Source organism: Hevea brasiliensis, chromosome 10 (genome assembly GCF_030052815.1).
Source record: "Hevea brasiliensis isolate MT/VB/25A 57/8 chromosome 10, ASM3005281v1, whole genome shotgun sequence".
Taxonomy (NCBI): domain Eukaryota; kingdom Viridiplantae; phylum Streptophyta; class Magnoliopsida; order Malpighiales; family Euphorbiaceae; genus Hevea; species Hevea brasiliensis.
In genome coordinates, this window is record NC_079502.1 from 90,761,016 (window position 1) to 90,782,082 (window position 21,067).

Here is a 21,067-nt window from a genome sequence, read left to right on the forward strand (position 1 = left end):
ATTTATATATTTATTATATATTTTTTAATTAATTTTATATAAATCTCGATTTGAATATTTAATCAAATAATTATTAAATTTATTTTTAGATGAGTTTATATTAGGTATATACTTTTCTTTATTATTAATTTAGAAGTTTTTTAAAAAGTGAAACTATTAAAATTTTCAAATATTAATAATTACCCATAGTAGCACTTCTTCATTAGTCTTTTTAATCATAATAGCTAATGATTTGCTTGTGCAGGACCAAAATCAATACTTGTTTCATCAAAATTGGCTTTCAATTTACAAAAGAAACTCTAATATTTTTTTTTCTTCTTTTGAAAATGTTTATCTTTTTTTTTTCTCAGCCAAATAAGTAAATTGTACAATCTTAGCTCAAATCAGCAGATATATGAAGGATAACCAATCTTCAATAATCAAAAGCATATTTGCATAATATATTTGGATTAACTTATTGAATATTTAACTTTTTTTTTTATTAAATACATAAATTTATGAAAATTATAATATTTAAACACAAAATTACATAATATTCAACACATGTTCTGATAAATTAGGAGATAGTGCTAACAAATAATTACGTATTAATTCATTTTTATTTTGGATTTATATAAGTGATTGAATTACTTTACATATCAAAATGACTAATCAAGTTAATGTTACAACCCATCTACTTATATTCACTTGTTAATTTTTCTATTTATCTAATACATTCTTTACATGCACCATGTTAAAATAATAATAATAATAAAATGATTCCAACTATTACTGATTGTGTTCTAATCTTTTTGCTAAAACGATGAAACTATTCCCAAAAATTGGTAAAAGCACTGTTTTATATTGTTAGATTTTTTTTTTGAATTTTGTAAATAAATTTTTTAAAATTTATTTATTTTTTTAGCCATTTCATATACTTATGAGAAAATATAATGCTGATTGAATTCACATCAATATAATGCTGATTGAATTCACATCAATTTTAAAAATTCTTACTGTAAATATATATCAAGGTGATAATTTGATGTATTTTTATAAATAGAACTATATGACATAAATATATCTCAATCTTATGCCATAATAAATAGGATTTAAATTTTTAATCGTTAAAATATTCTAAATCTCTTATTACCTACTCTATTATTGATGACAAAATAAATATTTTTTATTTAATTTTTTTAGATAGAAATTTTTCATTATAAAACTGCAACATAATCTTTTTTATAAAAAAAATATAAATATAAAAAATTGAAAATTTCTTTTCAAAGATGATTGAACAAAGAAAAATAACTAGTCTGTTTTCATTTTAGATTATCGCAAAAACCTTTTACAATATTGTCTTTTTGGGAACTTAGTATCCATAAGAATTTAAACCATCAAATGTCAATGGAAAAATAAATTGCACTATCAGGTTCCATTAATAAAATATCATTATTTGTATTTAAAGATTTAAAGTTTCTAACAAAAAAGAATCAACGATTCACACTATGTTTCGAACTATTAAAAAAAATCAATAAATACAACAAGAAACAAACAAACGCCATTAAGGGACAGAAAACAAGGTAGATCCCATAAATGAGAGAATAAAACCTCAACATTGGGAAGAAAAACTTCATATTTGTTCTTAATGGATATAGATCTAAGGAGATAAATTCATATAAGTTCCAATTGGACATAAATTTATAAGTTTATTAAAAAAAATTAACAAAAAAGCAAAAAAAAAAAAATCAATTTGGGGTAGATATGAATAATCTGTAGTTCTCCTTGACCTTAAGATGAAAATACTCCTCTTACCCTTAAATTTTTTTTTTTTAAAGAAAAACAAACAAATCCAAAGTTATCAAAGTTATCAAGTAAAAGTGATTAGGGAAAATTTTTTTGACCTAATACCCAACGCCCAAAAAAGGCCAAATCCCTAAAGCTTGGGAGGGTGAGTAAAGAGAGTAATTACAAGAAGAAAGGAAGTAGTACACGAGACAAGCAGTTGGCTTTAGCTGACCCATATCAAACCCCAAATTTAGTCGTTTAGGCCAACAAGCATATATATATATATATATATATATATATATATATATATATATATATATATATATATATATAATGTGAGTTTTGAATTCTAAGGCATTAGCCAAGAGGGGGTTTTGCTTTGCTTCCTATGTGCCTCATATTTTAGGCATTAGGAATCAATCTTTATCAACTTCAAAAAACCTACCCTTGCATATATATCATGTTTGCTTTTATATATTCAAATATAAATCTGCTTTATATGTGTTTAAATAAAAATCTACCTATATTTGATACAACATTTGAGTATGGTATATTGAATTTTTTTTAAATAATGATAAAAATAATTTCTTACTATCAAATTTTAAATATTTTTAGTGTCTCATTATATTTAGATTAATGGTTAAAATAAAACTCTTACAACATTTAGAAAAAAAAATTAATTTTAGTAATTTTTATTAATAATAGATAACTTCACATTGTCATGAAACTAATACTCCCTTTGTTATTTTTTTTTGTCGCTTTTAAAATAGTTTTATTTAAAATTATCTGTCGCTTTAAGAAAATTAATAAGTAGTAATTAATTTTTTTCTTATTTTATCATTATTTCTATAAAGTATAATAATTATTCTTACAATTTCTTAGAACTCATTTTATTATCTCTCTCTTAATTAGATGGGTAAGAGGTACTTTTGTCAAATTAAAGAGTATTTTATTATAATGTAGTTGATTGAATTACTTTCTTAATCAGTATACAAAAATCTTAAACGACAGATAAAAATGAATAGAAGGTCAATAATTAAATTGTCCTCAAAACATTTAAAATTAGTTATTCATTATCCCTACAAGAACACCTTCTTATAAACATTTTGATCAAAAATATATATTTTCTTCGTCTCACAAAAATAATTTTGTATATATTTTCACATATAGATTAAGAGAATATAGTTAATATAGTTAAAAAATTAAATTTTATCTAATCTTTTCCTAATATACATCAACACATATTGCTCTATTAAAAATTATACATCAACACATATAGTTAAATTATTCATATTACTAAAATTTATCTTTTTAATGAATATTAATAGCAGTATATTAGTAAATTAATATCTAAATTACTATTTTAAAAGGGAAAGGGAAGGAAATAATATAAAGATTCTGAAAATTGACATTTTGTGTGTGTTTCTCTGATGAAAGAAAAAAAAAAAAAAACCTTAGCCTAGGATCAATGTGTGGATGTCTACTTGTTGAGGTTTTATTTTGAGGCATGTCTAGAGAAATAATTTTTCAGAATTCTATATTAAATATAAAGAATATATATATGAATTATATAAAAAAAATCGATTAAAATGATTAAAGTTTTAACAACGATTTATTTTTATTTTTCTTAAAAAAAAAAAACACTGACCTTGCAAGGAGCAGCATGTAAAAAAGTAAAGATGAGCAGCGGTGAAACAAGAAGATAATTGTGATTTTGAAGACGTCACGATCCCAAAGCATGAGAACTAAAAAACAAAGAAGAAAAGGGAAAGTAAAAGGTGAGGTGATTGGCTAGATATATGATTAAGTGGGCGAACTAATCCTGTTAATGCGACTCTGGAACTTGTTTAGATAACGTAAACACCCATCACCAAAACTCACTCACCAACCACACCAAAGTCACTTCAGTTAGAGGAGTGCGTTTAGCTGAATTCTCTCTGACCTCCTTTTTCTAAAAGATATGCCATTTCAGTGTTTTTTTTTTTTTTTCCTATAGTCTTCCTCCTTTAAATCCCCTTTTTTAAATGCTTTACAACCCCAAATTTCTCTATCATCATATTCAATGGCAATATACACTATTAAATTTTTAGATTTTTTTTTACAAAAAAAAAAACAAAGATTTTGTATAGACTTCAACCTTTTGATTTTTATATTATAAACATTATCTCCGTTTACTTTTATATTCCAATTTTCAAAAATTATTTTATTTAAGACTATTTGTTACTTTGAGAAAATCAAAATTATTAATTAATTTTTTTCTAATTTTATCTTTATTTCTACTAAGCACAATAATTTTTTCAGAATATTTTTTATAGTCCATCCTAAACTTTGTCCTATATGTTATTTTTGTCCTTTAATATTAATTTATTACTAAAAAATTTCTAAATTTTAATTTTATTTCATAAAAAATCTCTCACCTGCAATAGCAGGGTTTTAGATTAAAAATCTCTTTAAACTATAGTGTAACGTCTATAAATGCAGTTTTAGTACTTTTCGGTGAAGGGTAAATCCTTCACGTTTCCAAGAAGTAGATTATTATGATAGTATTAATATTTTTGTGATAAATTTAGATGATAGTTAAAATAATAGGTATTTTTTTAGTGTGAAAGTAAAGGAGGTAAAAATGTGGTTTTTTTTTTTTTTTTTTTTTTTTAAGCTGGAAACCTATTACAATAGATTAGAGGGATTTTTTAATAATAAAATGAAGGGATGGAAATGAAATATGGGCAAAGTTCATGGACTTGTTACAAAAATTACCTAATTATTTATACAATTTTCTATAATATCTTGTTACCTCCCTTTCTCTCTTAATTAGAAGAAATAAAGGATAATTTTGTTATGATTTAAGTAATTTAGTTATTTTCTTGATTACCATGCAAAAATTTTAAATAATAGATAAAAGTAGACTTAGAAGTACGAATTATTAATACAATAATAATTATGAGTCTCTTTATTTATTTTTTTTTGGTAAAAACAAGTAATCTGGATTCGTGTAGAGCAAACTCACAAAGGGGGTAAAGCGTTCCCTCCCAAGTTTTAAAGGTGCTTCATATCCAAGAGTTGAACTCAAAACTATTGGTTAAGGGAGAAAGGACCCTTGCCATCCCATCTCACCTTTTGGGGTATTTATGAGTCTCTTTTAAAATAGATACATTTATTATTACTAAAATCCTCTATAAAATTGATGAAATTTCAAATTCAAATCTCAATCAAAATTATATAAATAAAAAATATATATGTATATTTATCTTTTTCTTAGTCAACAAAAACCTTTCATATATATTAATCATTGTTTCAATATCACAAACAAGGGAACTCAGCTTAACTTGGAAATTTATGTCTCATACATAATGATCATATCCCACAGAGGAGAGCCTAACTCAATCCTATGATCCATCTAGTATCCTCATATAAGAGTTTATAGGAATTAAATGCAAAGGCACAAAATTATATAATTCTATTGTCATTGCAAAGCACTAAGAATTTATTTAAAATATAGTACAGATCCAAGTAATGCATGGGGTGGAGTGCAAGGATAATGAGAAAACATACTCTTTATTCTATCACTTGAAAAACAAAAAAGTTAAAATGAATGAGTGTTTGACTCATAAAGTTTAATATTGAACATGAAAATAACCTCTATAACTAACCTAATATCTAATGTAATCCTAATCATAGAATACACAATCATTCATAATATTTACATAATATGTACAAGAGATTTGTTTAGAACCACACATGCACCCATATTTCAACACACATATAGGAGCTGACCCCAATAGTAGCTCTGCTATTCCAACTATGCTAACTAGAGTATGGACTTTTTCTTAACAAGCAATCCATATGCAAAGGCCAAAAATTATTCTCAAGCATGTACTTATCTTGCCCAATCCGTAACATCCTAAATTTTTAAATAATTATTTTATGTGTAAATTTTAATATTTTAATGCATTAAATATTGTGATTTTTAATTGGGATTTTCTAGGTTTTTAAAATTGGGTTTTTATTTTTCAAGATAACAAATTTTAATGATTTTTAAAAATTAATTTAAAGACACATGACAAGTTTAAAAGAATATTTGGACTCCATAAATTTTTATAAGTTTTCGGTAATTTTTTCAAAATTTTTTAGCCTCATTTTAAGTCACAGAGCAGAGTAAAAGTTAAATTTTGGGGGTCTTGAATTGGACCGATCGAATCAAATTGGACCAGATCGAACCAACTGAATCGGACTGGTCCTTTCCTTTTTCTCTTCTCCTTCCCCATGTGCTTTTGGTCCTCTTCCTTCTCTCTTCATTTTCTCTCTCCTCCCTCACCCCCACCGCCTGCCACCACTCCTCCTCCTTCCTCCCTCGTTGGCGCCCCACCGGCCACCCTTCCCTGCCACTATCGCCTTATTTTCTGGCCGAAAAATGTGCCCAAACTTTCTCCCTTTCTTCCATGCAACTTTTCGACTTCTCTCATTGTTTCTGGCGATTCTGGCCATCAATTGAACCGGGTCTTATCCCCATTGTGTTCTACTTTTCTAGAGCTTTTTATAGACACTAATTTTATTAATTTTCATCAAGCGATTTGTGCGAATCGAGCCCACAAAGTTTTAGCCCTTTTCGACTTTTGGGCTAGATTTCTTCCAAACCGTGAACCCCACTGAAATTCCGAGATCACCAATGCGCTCTACTCGTCAAGAGTTTTGCAATGACACCAATTTGAAATTTTTCCGACACCAAAAATTTGATGAGTCTCATGAACTTTTCAGTGATTTTTTGAGTCTTTATTGGTCTTTTTAATTAAATAAAAATTATATTCTAACTTCTGGTGTTGTGAGCTTCGTGTAAGTGTTTTCATTTCGAGGAAATTCTATCGGCAATCAAGACTATATTTTTAGGCTAGACACATGGGCTGCCTGACCCACTTTAAAAGTGAGTCAATATTATAGGGCTTCCTACCATTTTCAGTCGCCCTGAACGTGTTTCAAGTGTCAGAATTGGCATAGGTAAACCTGAACTCTAAATGCCTCGTTTTACTTAAGGTTGAGTTTAGAATAAAATTCATAAAATATTTGTAGATAGCTAGAAAATTATGATTCCAATTGTATTAGTATAATAGCATTGTTAAGGACTACATGACATAATTATATAATTTTTGGGGTTAGTTTAGATAGTTTTTACAAAATGTTAGTTTTAAGCTTAATGGCTGAATAGTGCAAATAGGTGAGATTTAATCGCTTTGGAAGGCCCCGGAGGGGTATTATGTTGTTGATGTATTATAGGCCTAAGGCCTTTAGATTAGGAAGTGTTATTTGAGCTGTTTTGCAGATTGGGTAGGTCCTAGGTACAAGAGAAATTCTGTCAGATTTCTGGCATAAAATTTAGGGTGTTCTTAACTTTTTGATTTCTTGTTTTGTTTTAATATTGATAAATTTATGAATATAATTGTTTAGGTGATCTGAGTCAGCCTTTTTCTTCTTATCAGCCACCTCAGTGATCTTTGGTTAATCTGTGAGTTGATATTGATTTTATTTGTAATTTTAATATTATTGATTTATATTCCAGACATGCTCATGCATTCACTTATAAATATGTAGATAAATAGTTAAATGCTATGCACACTCTTTTGTTGCATATTTTATTAAACTTGTTTGTGAATATCACCTTAAAGTAATTTGAAACTGTGTGTGTGTGTTGGTGGGTATATGGTATGGATATGGACTTGGTAGAATGGGTAGTCGTGGCTGGAGCTTGACTCGCTGGGACCTGATCATTATATATGGATAAGTCGGGGTGAGTATAGATTGATCTCGCTAACTCTCGCACTTGGATTATTAAGCAAAAGTCCGACTTGAGTTGGCCTCGCTGGCAGGTATTGGATTAAGAGAGCTATACAGGAAATCAACTCCCATATGTGTGCATGCTCTAAATTATCTTTTGTGCAAATTTTGTTTGAATTGTTTAAAACTATGTGAATATATTGCATTTCATACATAGAAATGCATTAGGTTTCGATAGTTATAGAAATTATATTTAAAATCATTATCTTACTCTAAGAGTCAAATGCTCACCCTTGTTTAACTATTTTTCCTTAGATGACAGGTGGAATTATTGAAAATAACCCACTTTCTTTCCTCACTGATTTAATCAAAAAAAGTTTAGTTTTACTTTTATTATCTTTTATTCAATTCTAGAACCCGCATGTACCAGTAGTTTATTATTTTTATATGGGGTTATAATAACTTAATTTGGAGTTGTAAACTTATTTATGTGTGAATGTTTAGACGCATGTGATATTTACTACTGTTGATGGAGGGAGCTGAGCTCTCAATTGTTAATTTTTTTATATTGAGGATTGTGAGGGTGAGCTGTGTTTCCCATATTATTATTTTTATTTGTTTACATGTCGGACGAGTAATACTCCCCATTGGATAGTCTAATTTATGGCCAGACTTAGTCCGTTTATTTTCTTAAAATTGGACAACTTTTATGGGCTTTATATTTGGGCTAGAAATAATTAGGCTTACCACAGGTTTTATGGGCCTTATGCTGACCCAAATCCTAGTGCCGGTCAGGCTCAGAAACTAGATCGTGACACAATCAATAAATCCAACCAGCAATCCCAACTTAGGCGTGATCTATTCAATCACATATACTACAAGGTTCTAAATAATTCTCAATACATCATCCAAACATAAGCAGTAACAATTAATGTAACAAGATTTATGTCATGTTTGGTATAGTATAATCAAAGTTGTAATATAATTATGATTACATTATATATTTGATTACGTTGTTTGGTAAATAAAAATATTTAACATAATGTAATAACAATTACATAACGTAATTAATTATAATGTAATGATTATTACATATAAAATAGATGTAATCATAATTATTTATTTTGATTTTTTATCTTTATTGTCAATACTATTACCACTACCACTATTCGGCCACCACTGCTACTGCTATCATTATATCTTCCCTATCATAATTACCACCACTATCACACCACCGCTACCACTATCACCATCCTATACTATTACCACCACTTGATTACCGCTATTACCATTTAGCCATTGTCACTTTTATCAGTACCTAGCCACTACCACCACAATTAACTCACTTTATCACCACCACCACCACCACCACCACTTAGTTACCACTATTACTCGACTATCAATAATTGTAATTATTATCATTTATTATTAATTAAATTAAATATTAAAATAAAAATTAACATTGCATTACACTACTTATATTTTTATTTTACAATCAAATATAGAAATATAATGACAATTATATTATAACTTTGATTATCTTACATAATTGATTACATTGTATTATATTATATTCTATCAAATATAATTAATATATATAATATTAAATTAAATTTAAATTAAAACCTCTTAATTAATTTAAACAGAAAATTGAAAGTAAAATAAATTAAAAATCCTAATTAATATAAAGGTTAAATTAAATTGACTTTTGCCTTTTAATTTAATTAAATCTTACTGTTAAGACAAAAGTCAAATTGACTTTTTGTCCTTTATCCAGCTTTTTTTTTTCAGCACGTTTCCTTATTTCCTACTGCTATTTTTATTTTTATTTTTTAATTTTCTTTTAATACGGACATTTTTTTAAAGATATAATGTGGACCTTATAAATTAATTTTTAATTGATAAATAATATCACAAAAGCAAAGTTGGACAGCATCAGAGATTTCAAATATTATTTGCTAACGATGGAAACTACATGTCACAAATTAAATTAATTGCATAACCCTAATTAAAAATTGCTTAAACTATAGGATGCTTTTCTTGGGAATTTTTCTTAATAATTTGCTTAATTAAATTATATAACCCTAATTAAAAAGTAGCTTGAGCTTCTCATACAATTTTTTTTTTTCCTTTTATTGGGTAAAGTGAGGTCAAGAATAAAAGAAAACTGATCGACCCTGATTAATGAAAGAAGAAGAAAGCAAAGATTTATTATTGCAAAGTGTTACAGCAGTTTCCACTTTGTAGTTAACTGGATTTGGTAGTCTATATATTCACCAACCAACCATATGAGCTTATGGCCTCTTAATTTATTGATATGTAAGAGGTGATTCAACCAATCCAATTGAAAATTAAATATATATGCAATTTTATCTTCAACTCATACATGTTATCGATTTCAGCGGGAATCTCATAAGTCATACTTTTATTTTACGTACCCTTTGAATAAGGTAAGATTATAGAATCTCTATATATGAGACCAACGTTTGTGTTCATTTAAATATATTGATAAAATAGATTTAATATAGATGGTAAACTATGGTCCAATATAGCTCAACTTTGTATATTCATTGCCTGCCGCCCTTCAATACCTGAAATTTTATTTGAGGTTTTATTATGTGCTTAGAGCACATGCTTCTTCTCTTATAATGAGAAAGAATCTATATCTTCAACTCAAATTTAAACTTAATATCCTATAATCTTAAAGACGATTTCAATATCATTAAATTAAAATTCATTTCATTGATTTCTCGAGAGAGGGGCTCTTCCTTCTCTTTGAAAACTCTTTTCCTTTTTTATATTTCTTTATCATTTTCATTCAATTTTTTCTTTAAATCTCCTTTTGGGCGGCCATTGCTGAACTAACCCATATTTTTTTTTTTTATGTTTTTGTCATTTCCTTCTTTTTTTTTTTTTTAATAAACTCTCAAATTTAGGTTTATCTTCCCATATCTTTGTTTGTTAAGAAGAAGATGAGGTTTTCGATCGAATATCAAAGTCCTATTCTCCTCATTACTGAGGTCATGTTTTTTTAGTTGGAGATTTTGAATCTTTAAATATAAGTAATATCTTCTAATAATAAAGTCTAGTAGTGCGATCTATTTCTCTATGAAGTTTGATAGTTTAAACTATCTTATAGACTACAGAAATAACAAATTCTCCAAAGAACAATATAACAAGAAGTTTTTTATTGTTAACAAAAAAAAAATCAATTACTACCTCTAAGATTACTCCTCTCGCCTGAAATTTTATTTATAGTAGATAAATGCAGAAACAATTGTCCACAAATCAATTTAACTAATTAGTTAAAACTCATTTCTCTTACCTTCGCATGACCTTTCTTATTCCTTCCTTGTAGTAGTGACAACCACCAGAAAACAACTACTTGAATAAGAATACGACCTTGTCGCAACAGCAAACCTAATATTCAATGCACCAATTGAAATGAGCATTTCACTCATACAAGTACTGCTCTTTAGGCTAAACTTAATATTGGATTAGATAAATTGTAAATTTTAAACTTTAAAATGGAGTAAACTTCAATTTTATATTAAGAAAAATCATTCAATGTAAAAAATTTAAATTTATAAATGAAGAATTAAGAATATACTTTAATATCTTGAATCATGTATCAAAGAATTTTTAACTTAGTAACATTACAATTATTTCTAAAACTGTGAAATTTTGAATTTGAGTTTTAATCAGAGTCAATTATAAAATAAAAAAAAAATTCACATAATATCTATTAAAAAGATTCATAAAAATAATCTCATTATTTAAAAGATTAAGTTTCTGTTTGTTTCATGGAAATTTTTATACTTTCTAATATTTTGAGCATTAAGAAAACAAATGAATGAAAAATATTTTTCTGATCATTCATTTTTTCAATTTCAAAAGAGAAATTCATTTTACATTTTGTAGATTTAATAATCTCATTAAAATATAAAAAAGCTAATACAAATGAAGCCTCGAAAAAGAAAAGGGATGGATCCAAGCCCTTGCTAGCTTGTTGCCACAGGATAGTGGTATTGTTGTTGTTGCTGCCTCTTCATCAAGGGTTAGTTAATTTATAAATTGTCAAGAATTTGGTAGGCTAGATAACTCTCAAACCATAGTGATGCAATTGAGAAACTAATTGCAAGTTGAATGTGACACAAGAATAGGACATTCCCTGGTTAATTTCTGCTTCACTTTTCCTTTCCATTAAGATTCCAGAGATTTGGTAATCTATCCTTTTCTTGTAATTTCATTGATTCCCAAATCCCAAAGCTATAAATTCATATCTATATATATAAACTAATGATTTTTCCAGGTTCATTTTCATGAAAACAACATAATTTGCTCTCCACTCAATTTATAGAGTTTCAATCATTGCAAAAGATATAATTTTCTTTTGGGTGAATCCATCATCCTAACATGAATATTTTATCTTTAATCAAATTGAAAAGAAAATTAGGGAAGACAATGTCAAAAGTGAGCTGATGAGCATTATAAATGAGATGGTGGGTGAGGCCCAAGCAAGCTCTGATTTTTACAGGCTTGGGGCACTAAGTTTGCCAGGCAGGGCCCTGTTTTAAGCTGCTTAGAATCAATGTTTTCAAAAGTAGATAGATAAGCCTGGAATTGGACTGTCATACAAATTTTTTTTTTTTTTTTTTCTTTTTCTTGTCTGAGGATTAGCTCTTCAAGGTAATGGTGGCCTAATTATAAGCTTATTGATATATATTTATATAGGCCAATTGATACTGCAAACAAGCGCCTGTAGCTCAGTGGATAGAGCGTCTGTTTCCTAAGCAGAAGGTCGAAGGTTCGACCCCTTCCTGGCGCGATTATGTTTTTTTTTATTCCCACTTTATTAATTTGAAATTGCTATTTAAACATTAATTTTAATTTTCAGAATAAACTGAACATCAAAGAACAGAATAATAACCCACTTTAAGAAAAAGAACAGAGTCAAAAGACTGAAAACACAAACTTGAACAGTCATCTCAATGGCGTTCAAACCGCAAACGGTCAATATCAAAGTCTTAATTTCTGATGTTGAATTGTGCTTTCGCCTGATTTGATATATCTTAATTTGTGAAACTTGTTAAACTTTTGGTGTTCTTTAATAGGTATGATGAGTGGGATTAGTAGATTTAGGTTTCTGTTATTTCCATTTAACATGTTTCTCTTTTTTTTGCAAGTAATCTAGGCTTTTTAACGGAGCTTGACAAGGATGGTGCTAGGAATAATATAGTGCAAGCAACGCAACAACAAATACTTGGAAGTTGGAATCCAGTCACTTTTGCAGCCTCAGCACCACAACACCTTCGGCTGCCAGCAAAGATATGAGATCTGCATTGGTTTCTATGAATCGCAAGTACTTTTTCAAGTTGAGCTTCTCATATTGTGAGCAAATCAAGTAATGAATTTTTGTGAAACTACAGATTTCGAGACAAATTAATGCATCCCAAATGTTCCATAATCCTCAAAATTTAGCTTCTCAGCAGTAGCAACAGAACTTCACATGTTGAAGTTTACTTGGCTGATTACTAATTAGATGTATTTCATTAAACTTCTAAAATGTGCTCACCAGTGTGCAAGAACATGGACATTATTAATTAGGGCTCCACCAATGAAGGTTGAAGGTTTTCAGGAATTGATGGGTGGAGATGTTTCATTAAAACATGACTTAGGAAAATAAGTGATTCTGTTATCCTCTCTAGCGGGCTATAGATGTTGGATATAGGAATTGGATCTGCAAGGAAGGAAAGCACTGGGTGGGTTAGATGACCATTGCTCCGATGCCTAAGTCAGCAATAAGAATGAGACAATAGGATGAATGGAAAAACTTAATTAGCATGCATACTTGAGGGCTTTTATATAGGACTTTGATATAGTCTCTTATTAGGATTTGGAGTTCTAGGAACGTTAGGAATCTACTTGATCGAGTCCTTATGCAAATTAGACTTTGATTAAGGCAGATATCTCGGGATCCTTAGCTCTTAGTATAGTTGGGAGAGTGACTCTCTTATTTGGGTGTTCAAGTGTCATGCGGCTTCGGATTGCTCCTTACCGATATACTTGGTTTATTCATGACTCGGCTTATAATATTATTTTAGTAGCTGTAGTATCATTAGGCCCCCTGTGGCTATCCGAGTCCTTAGGCTCGGTGTCGCCTGTTACTTTGTCTTCTTTGTTTGCTACTTAGGTGCCAGTATTTGAGATGTCAGATTTGAAAAGTTTTGAAATGACTCGTCGCTTAGAGAGTCATGTGGCAATCATGTTAGCGTGATGTTCCAAATGTCTCGTTTGGCGTTTTAAGGGTTATCTGATTAATTGCTTATTTATATATATGTATTGTTGGCTCTTATTGCTTTTTCTTATTTTGTTCTTTATCCTTCTTGTTGCTTTTCTTTCTTTGTTGTTTCTTCTTGTGTCAGAGACTTGAGTGTAACTACCGCCGAAAGAGTCGTTCCTAGCTTTTTTTGACATTTTTTAAGGTAAACTATTTTGTCCTTCGTCAGTTTTTCTTTTTCTATTTCTTTCAATGAGTTTCCCGAACCTTAATCTGGATCAAGATACCACCAAAGATTTTTTTTAATTTGGCCACTCCTCCTCGAGAGGCATTATTGCCTAGAGGAGAAATGCCCCAGCAAGGTGTGCTAGATGCCAGAGTAGTGGCTACCATAGAGAGGGTATAGTTAAAAGTCAGACACTTATAGGTCCTTTTGGTTCTAAGCAAGCACCCCCTCGTTATAGCCAAAAGGGAATACAGTCAGTTAAAGGGGCTCCTGGGGTGGGTATGATTGCCAGTAGTCTAATGAGGGATGAGATTGGTGTGATCTTGGAGGAGCATCACATGCCACCGTACAGGCTTGCCTAGAGACCTAAGGAGCACATGAGGGCTAATGATATCCTCTCCTGTGGTAACTCTATAATGATCTATAAGGAATATCTCAAGGCTAATGTATGGTTTCCTTTGGACCCTTTCTTTATTGAGGTCCTTCAATTTTATAACATTTATGTTTCACAGCTCTATCTGAACAGCTAGCGAGCTTTAGTCGCCTTCCTTGTGCTCTATTGGAAAAAGAATTTATTGGCCACCGTGAAGGCATTTCAGAACTTTCATAAGTTCTTTTCTCATTAAAATGCAGATTTCTACTATTTCACTGCAAAGGGTGGGTTTCCCTTGTTTTTTGGGCTTCCATCCTCCTTAAAGAGGTGGAAAAACTGATTTTTTTATGGTTACTATGGAAGAAGGGTGAAGCTGGGAGTGGTTTTCACTGCATTGCATGCCCAAGCCAACTAAACACGAAGGGAAGCCTATCTTGAGCAAAAATGATTATACCACTATCAAGGAATTGGAAAAGGCTTGTAAAAAGGAGACGTATCGAACTGATGTGTTGGTCCATTTATATAAGGACCAGTATATAGCTACTGCTAGGGTGAGTGAAGGATGTTCTCTGGTTGGAGAAGCGTCTTGCTTGAGTGTGGGGGAGACTGCTACTATTTCTGAAGAGGGTAAAGTTATAAAAAATTTTCTACTTTTGCTCTTTGTTAGTACTTACTAATTTCTTTTTGTGTTTGTAGGTATGGCTGAGGGGGGTTATGACTCCTTGAAGGCAATCTTTGCTTAGAAACAGAAGGAGGGTACGGCGTGTGCGAAGCCCACCAACGAAAAGAAAAAGATGAAGAAGATAGTTGTGCCACCTATAAGAGTTGCGACTAAGTCGATTGTGGCTGAGGTGATGCCACCTCCTCCTCCTCCTCTACTGATTGTTGACATGGCTGCTACCTCGAGTGCCAGTAGGTTGGATGCTGTCTTGAGAAGACAAGGATAAGTAGCTAAAAATTTTTTGCTGGCCGAGCTATTCGGTAGGAAGTTGACTCTCCTTAGTGATCGCACTTGTCTAGAGCCTGAAAGTGACCATGATCTCTTCGTTCACTCTATGAGCCTAAGTCTAGAGGTGGTCACCGTGACCAATATTGTGCAAGAGCAATTCCAGGCACTTTGCGACAGTTATAGAGAACTGTAAATGCAATCTGAGCTAGAGACTTCTGAGGCTAAGGTGGCTTCCTTTACCAAAGAATTATCTTTTACCAAAGATCATTATCAAGCTAAAATAGATGGAATCAATGCTTAGAACTAGGAGCTGGAAGCTAAGGCTAGGTTCTTTAATAAGAGGTTAGTGGATCTATACATTGCCTTGTAGATGACTATTATGTCTAAGCTTTCCAATCACCAGCCAGGGAATGATTTTGAATGGATTAAAGAGATAGTCCTAGTTCATACTGACTTTAGAGAGAAGGAGGATGAAGTGGGCAAAGATGGGGAGGAGAGGGGCAAGAATGGGGAGGGGGGTGAGGGTGAGGATGAGGAGAGGAGAGGAGAGGAGAGGAGGGGGGGGAGGGGGGGGGGGTGCGGAGGGAGGAATGATGCTCCTCTTCCCAGTGAGTGAAACAAGGGTGAGTGTGCCTTATTATGCCTTTTCTACTTTGTCTTTTTGATCTTTAATGAATTCATAATTTCAGTTATCTGCTTCTATTGTTACTTGTTTGAATTTTAATCCTGGGATACTCGTCTAAATTTTGAAAGGGTCTTTTTATTGCCTCAAAAATGTTTGAATGCTAATATCTGAGTTATTGTGTATTCGAGCATCCTAGAAACTAGAGTGTTTATGTTTAAAACTAATGACATTTATTTGAGTTACTGTGCATTTGAGCGTCCTAGTAACTAGAGTGTTTATGTTTAAAACTAATGACATTCGAGTAACTTGGTCACTAAAATAATTTAGGCTTTATGGGGGAAACAAACCCGAGTTTCTAGAAAGATTTAGTAACTTAGTAATTTAAATACTTAGGTTTTTATAAAGGAAAAAGAATGAGCAACCTAGTAATTTAAATACCTAGTTTTTTATAAAGGAAAAAGATTGAGAAACTTAGTAATTTAAACTCTTAGGTTTTTATAAAAGAAAAAGATTGGGCATTACTTAGGTTTCTATAAAGGAAAAAGATTGTGGGCCGAGTAAATACCTGGAAATCTTATGCCTTTAATTTTTATGTAGCCTTCCTTAGCCTTGTCATGTTTTATGTTGATTGTTGGGCTTTACTGGTGTTTTGTTGGCTTTTTGGCTTGTCAATGCCTTTTAGGCAGAAATGTGCCTTTGAGTGGCTTGTCTATGCCATTTAGGCAGACGTGTTCCCTTGGTTGGCTTATTAACGCCTTTTAGGCGGATGTGTGCCTTTGATTGGCTTGTCAACACCTTTCAAGTGGATGTGTGCCCTTGGTTGGCTTGTCAACACTTTTCAGGTGGACGTGTGCCCTCGATTGGCTTGTTAATGCCTTTTAAGCAAACTGTGCCCTTGGTTAGCTTGTCAATGCTTTTTAGGTGAAAGTGTGCCCTTGGTCGGCTTTATTTATAATAAAAATTTTAGAAGAATAAGTACTATCTTTATTGAAAAAATAGGCAGAACAACTTACATAAATTGTTGATCATATTAACCAACTAATAGTACTTCTTGAGATTATTAATATTCAATGCTCTTGGGAGCCATTTGCCCTTCATGTTTGCAAGTTTGTAAGCTCTTGGGTGAATGACTTTTGTGACCGAGTATGGTCCTTCCCAGTTCTGACCAAGCTTTCCTGTCTCAGCTATGCCTTTCTTTAGTCCGGCTATTTTCATTACTAAGTCACCCACACAGAAGGCTCGTCCTTTGACTTTGGCATTGAACATTCGAGCCATTTTTTGTTTGCATGCTGCCATGTGGATGAAGGCTTTTTCTCTCTAGGCTTCAAATTAGTCAAAGGAAAATTTGAGGTCTTCATTATTGGTAGCAGCTTTTGGGTTCTCTACCTTTGTTGTTAGGGCATAGAATTTTGCTAGGATGACTGTTTCAGCTCCATAAGTCATAGAGAAGGGTGTCTCGCCTTGCTTGATCTTGGTGTAGTCCGGTAGGCCCACAGGACATTAGGGATCTCATCTGGCCATTTGCCTTTTGCTTTATCTAGCCACTTATTTATTCCTTGTACAATGGTTCTGCTTATCACTTCTGTTATTCCATTAGATTGTGGGTGATAGATTGATGTGAAGTGAAGGCTGATTCAAAACTCTGCACAAAATCTTTGAAATTTTTTAAACTCAAATTGGGTGCCATTGTTAGTGATAATCACATTTAGTACCTTGAATCTTGACGGGATATTGGTTTTGACAAATGTAATGGCCTTCTTTGCTATGATCTTTGGAGTTGCCTCAGCTTTTGCCCATTTTATGAAGTGGTCAATTGCTACAATCACATATTTGCGTTGTCCTAAGGCTTTTGGGAAGGGGTCAATAATACATTCCCGTCTGGTAGAATGGCCATGAGCTGCCAATTGCTGCTAATCTGTTTGAGGGCTGGCATGGGATATGGTCAAACTCCTGGCATTTCAGACATGCTCAGACCAACTGTTTGGCATCTTCAACCATGGTCGGCCAATATAGTCTTTATCGAAAAGCTTTTTTAGCTATTGTCCTAACACCTTCATGACTAACATAGATTCCTTCATGAATTTCCTTTAGGTTTTGAATTCCTTCCTTGAAGGTGATCCATTTGAGCCAGGGTTGTAAATAAGACCTATGATAAAGCCAGCCTTTAATAATGCCATATCTTGACATTTTTTTCTTACTATTTTACCTATTTTTATGGGATCTTGAGGGAGAGTTCCCTCGATTAGGTAATAAAAGAGAGGGTTCATCCATGTTTTGCCAATGTTAATGGGGAATATTTCATCTTGGTTGATTATTGAACACTTTATCTCTTCAAAAGGAATTGGGCAAGTTAAGTGTTGTTTGCCTGCTACTGCAAGTTAAGCTAAGCTATCTGCTTCATAATTCTCTTCCCTAGGGACTTGAACAATTTCGACTTTCCCTCCTTTAGCCCATGTATCAGCTATGAATTGGAGTACTCAAACTTCATACTTAGCTAGATTCTGTTCTTTTACTTGGAAATTGCCTTGGCATTGATTGACCATAAGTTTTGAGTCAGAATGTATGGTCACGTGTGTTGCCCCTATTTCCTTTTGTATGTGCAGTGACATTAGTAGTGCCTCATACTCAGCCATTTTATTGGCGGCCTTAAATATTAGCTTGGCAGCATATTGGAGCTTTACTTTGTAGGGTTATTCAAGGATTTCACCGATGCATGCACCCTTCGAACTTGTTGTGCCATCTACCTAGATTTTCCATTATTGCTTTGGTTTTAGCTCTGGGCCAAGGATTGGGGTGACTTCTACTATGAAATTGACTAGAGCTTGTGCCTTGAGTGCCAGTCTAGGGCCATACCGAACATCATATGCCCCTAGATAAATTGCCCATTTTGTGACTCGCCCAGTGGCTTCTGGCCGGTGTAGGATTTTTCTAAGTGGGTAATTACTTCGCACCTCTACTATATGAGCTTCGACATATGGTTTAAGTTTTTTGGCAACTATAACTACTGCAAAAGCTAGTTTTTGTAGAGCCAGGTAATTGCATTCTCCCCCTTTTAAGACTTGGCTTGCATAGTAGATGAGGTATTGTTTGCCCTTTTCTTCCCTGACCAGCACTAAACTAATAGTTTCATTAGTTACAGTCAAAGATAAATATAATGGTTTACCTGGTTTGGGTGTGTCTAGCAGGGGAGGCTAAGTGAGGAATTCCTTTAGTTCTCGGAATGCTGTTTGGCAATCTTTTCCCCATTTGAATTATTTTTTAGCTTTGAGGGCTCTATAAAAGAGAAGGCGTCTTTTAGCCCAGCATGACATAAATTGATCAAGTGCAAGTATTTGCCCATTTAACCTTTGCACATCTTTTATTGTAACACCCTCACTGTAGGTAGTCCGTACGTTCTACTATTTCGATGACTAATATTTGTCCAGAGAGCCAGGATGTCTGAAACTACACTTAAATGATAGTGAAGAGACATAAAATGAAGGAATACATGATAAGAGAATACAAGAAGAATTAAGAAAAAATAAAAGACATGAAATGCAATTAGGTTAAATGAGTTGGAACCGTAACGATGGGTGACCACATCGAGAAGTCACTGCGTAGACAGTTGATGATCTCAGACCCACAAGGAACCCCGAGAAATAATTTTTGAGATTTAATTAAAGGTCTACTGAGGTACAAATGACATTAAAAATGTCAAAGAAAATTTAGTTAATCGGTACAGATAAAAACGAAAATTAAAGGAACTGACGGATTAGAGATTTAATCGGTATTACCGAAAAAGTTGAACTATGACCCGAAGAGGGGCATTTTGGTCATTTAACACTTAAAGTTGACTTTTGACCTAAATGTCCATTAAAAAGAGTGAAATTAAAATTTGAAAACCCCATGAAAATGTGAAATTATACATGCAATGTAATTAAAGGAAATATAGGGGGTGTAAATTGAAATATGAAAACTTGAAATATTATAATAATTAATTAAATTTTTAGTGGAGGTATAAAAGCATAAGATGACAAGTTAAATCCACTCACTTCACTTCATCTTCTCCAATTCTCAATAATGGCCGAAATTGTTCTCTCTCAAATCTCTATGGATGTTTCTTCATGCAAAGCTTAAATCTCCCACATTTTCAACCTAAAATCACAAGTTGCCTTCACTAAACTTTGTCCTCACACCATGAGAAGACTATAGGCAGCAAAAGAAAGGAAAAATTTTAAGGTTTTAACAAGCTCAAGAAAGGGAACAAAGAGATTAGTGCTTAATCTTCCCATTTTTCTTCTTTAATTCTTTTTTTGAGCTTAGGATGAGTTGATATGCTAAGAAAATTGAGGAAATTGATGAGTAATGGTGAATCCTTCATTTCGGTAGCCATGGAAACCATGAGAGTGTGATTGATTCTTACATGTAAATGATGATTAGTGAGGTTAATTAAGGTGATTACATGTACTAGGACTTAATTGTATGCGTATATTGGAGATTGACAATTTAAATTAGGTTTTGAAATAATTATTGGAGATTTGTGTAATTGCTTCATTTTGGGTAGCTTTGAAAGAATAAGAGATTGATAATTTCATGTATGTAAAAGGTGAATTATGATGTTGATGAATGAGTTATTGGTTGAGAGATGAAGTTACTTGTGATAGAAAATTGATTTCACGTGTATATTGTTGACTTTGACCATTTGAATTAGGGTGTTGAATTGATTATTAGAGACTTGTATAAATTGCTGAAAATTTGACCAATTGAGATTTGATTGATGATATTAGAAGTGCCATGAATGCAAATATGTAGTTTGGGAGATGGGGGAATGAAAATTGGAAATGTAATTTTGTGCAGGTTGAGTAATTTGTTGTAAACAGTGTGTATTTTGAGCCCTAACTGAAATTGTGTGACCCCAATTGGTATGAGGCCAATTGAAGGTAAAACTAGACCTAAGATGCACCAATTTTCATGTAGAAACCATGCCCAAATTTTGCCTAAAAAGTGACCTAAATATTACCCTAATCCGGATTACCAAATAGTGAACCAGAAAATTGACCAAATAAATAGTGTATCTTCATTTGACCATAACTTACTCTAGA

The 21,067-nt window shown here is 31.9% G+C and overlaps 1 non-coding gene across 1 annotated transcript; it reads left to right on the forward strand.

Annotated features, from left to right (window-relative positions):
- The first annotated feature begins 12,288 nt into the window (after positions 1-12,288).
- Positions 12,289-12,361, forward strand: TRNAR-CCU (transfer RNA arginine (anticodon CCU)). Its single transcript has one exon. It is a non-coding gene; the product is annotated as a tRNA-Arg (tRNA).
- Positions 12,362-21,067: the final 8,706 nt, after the last annotated feature.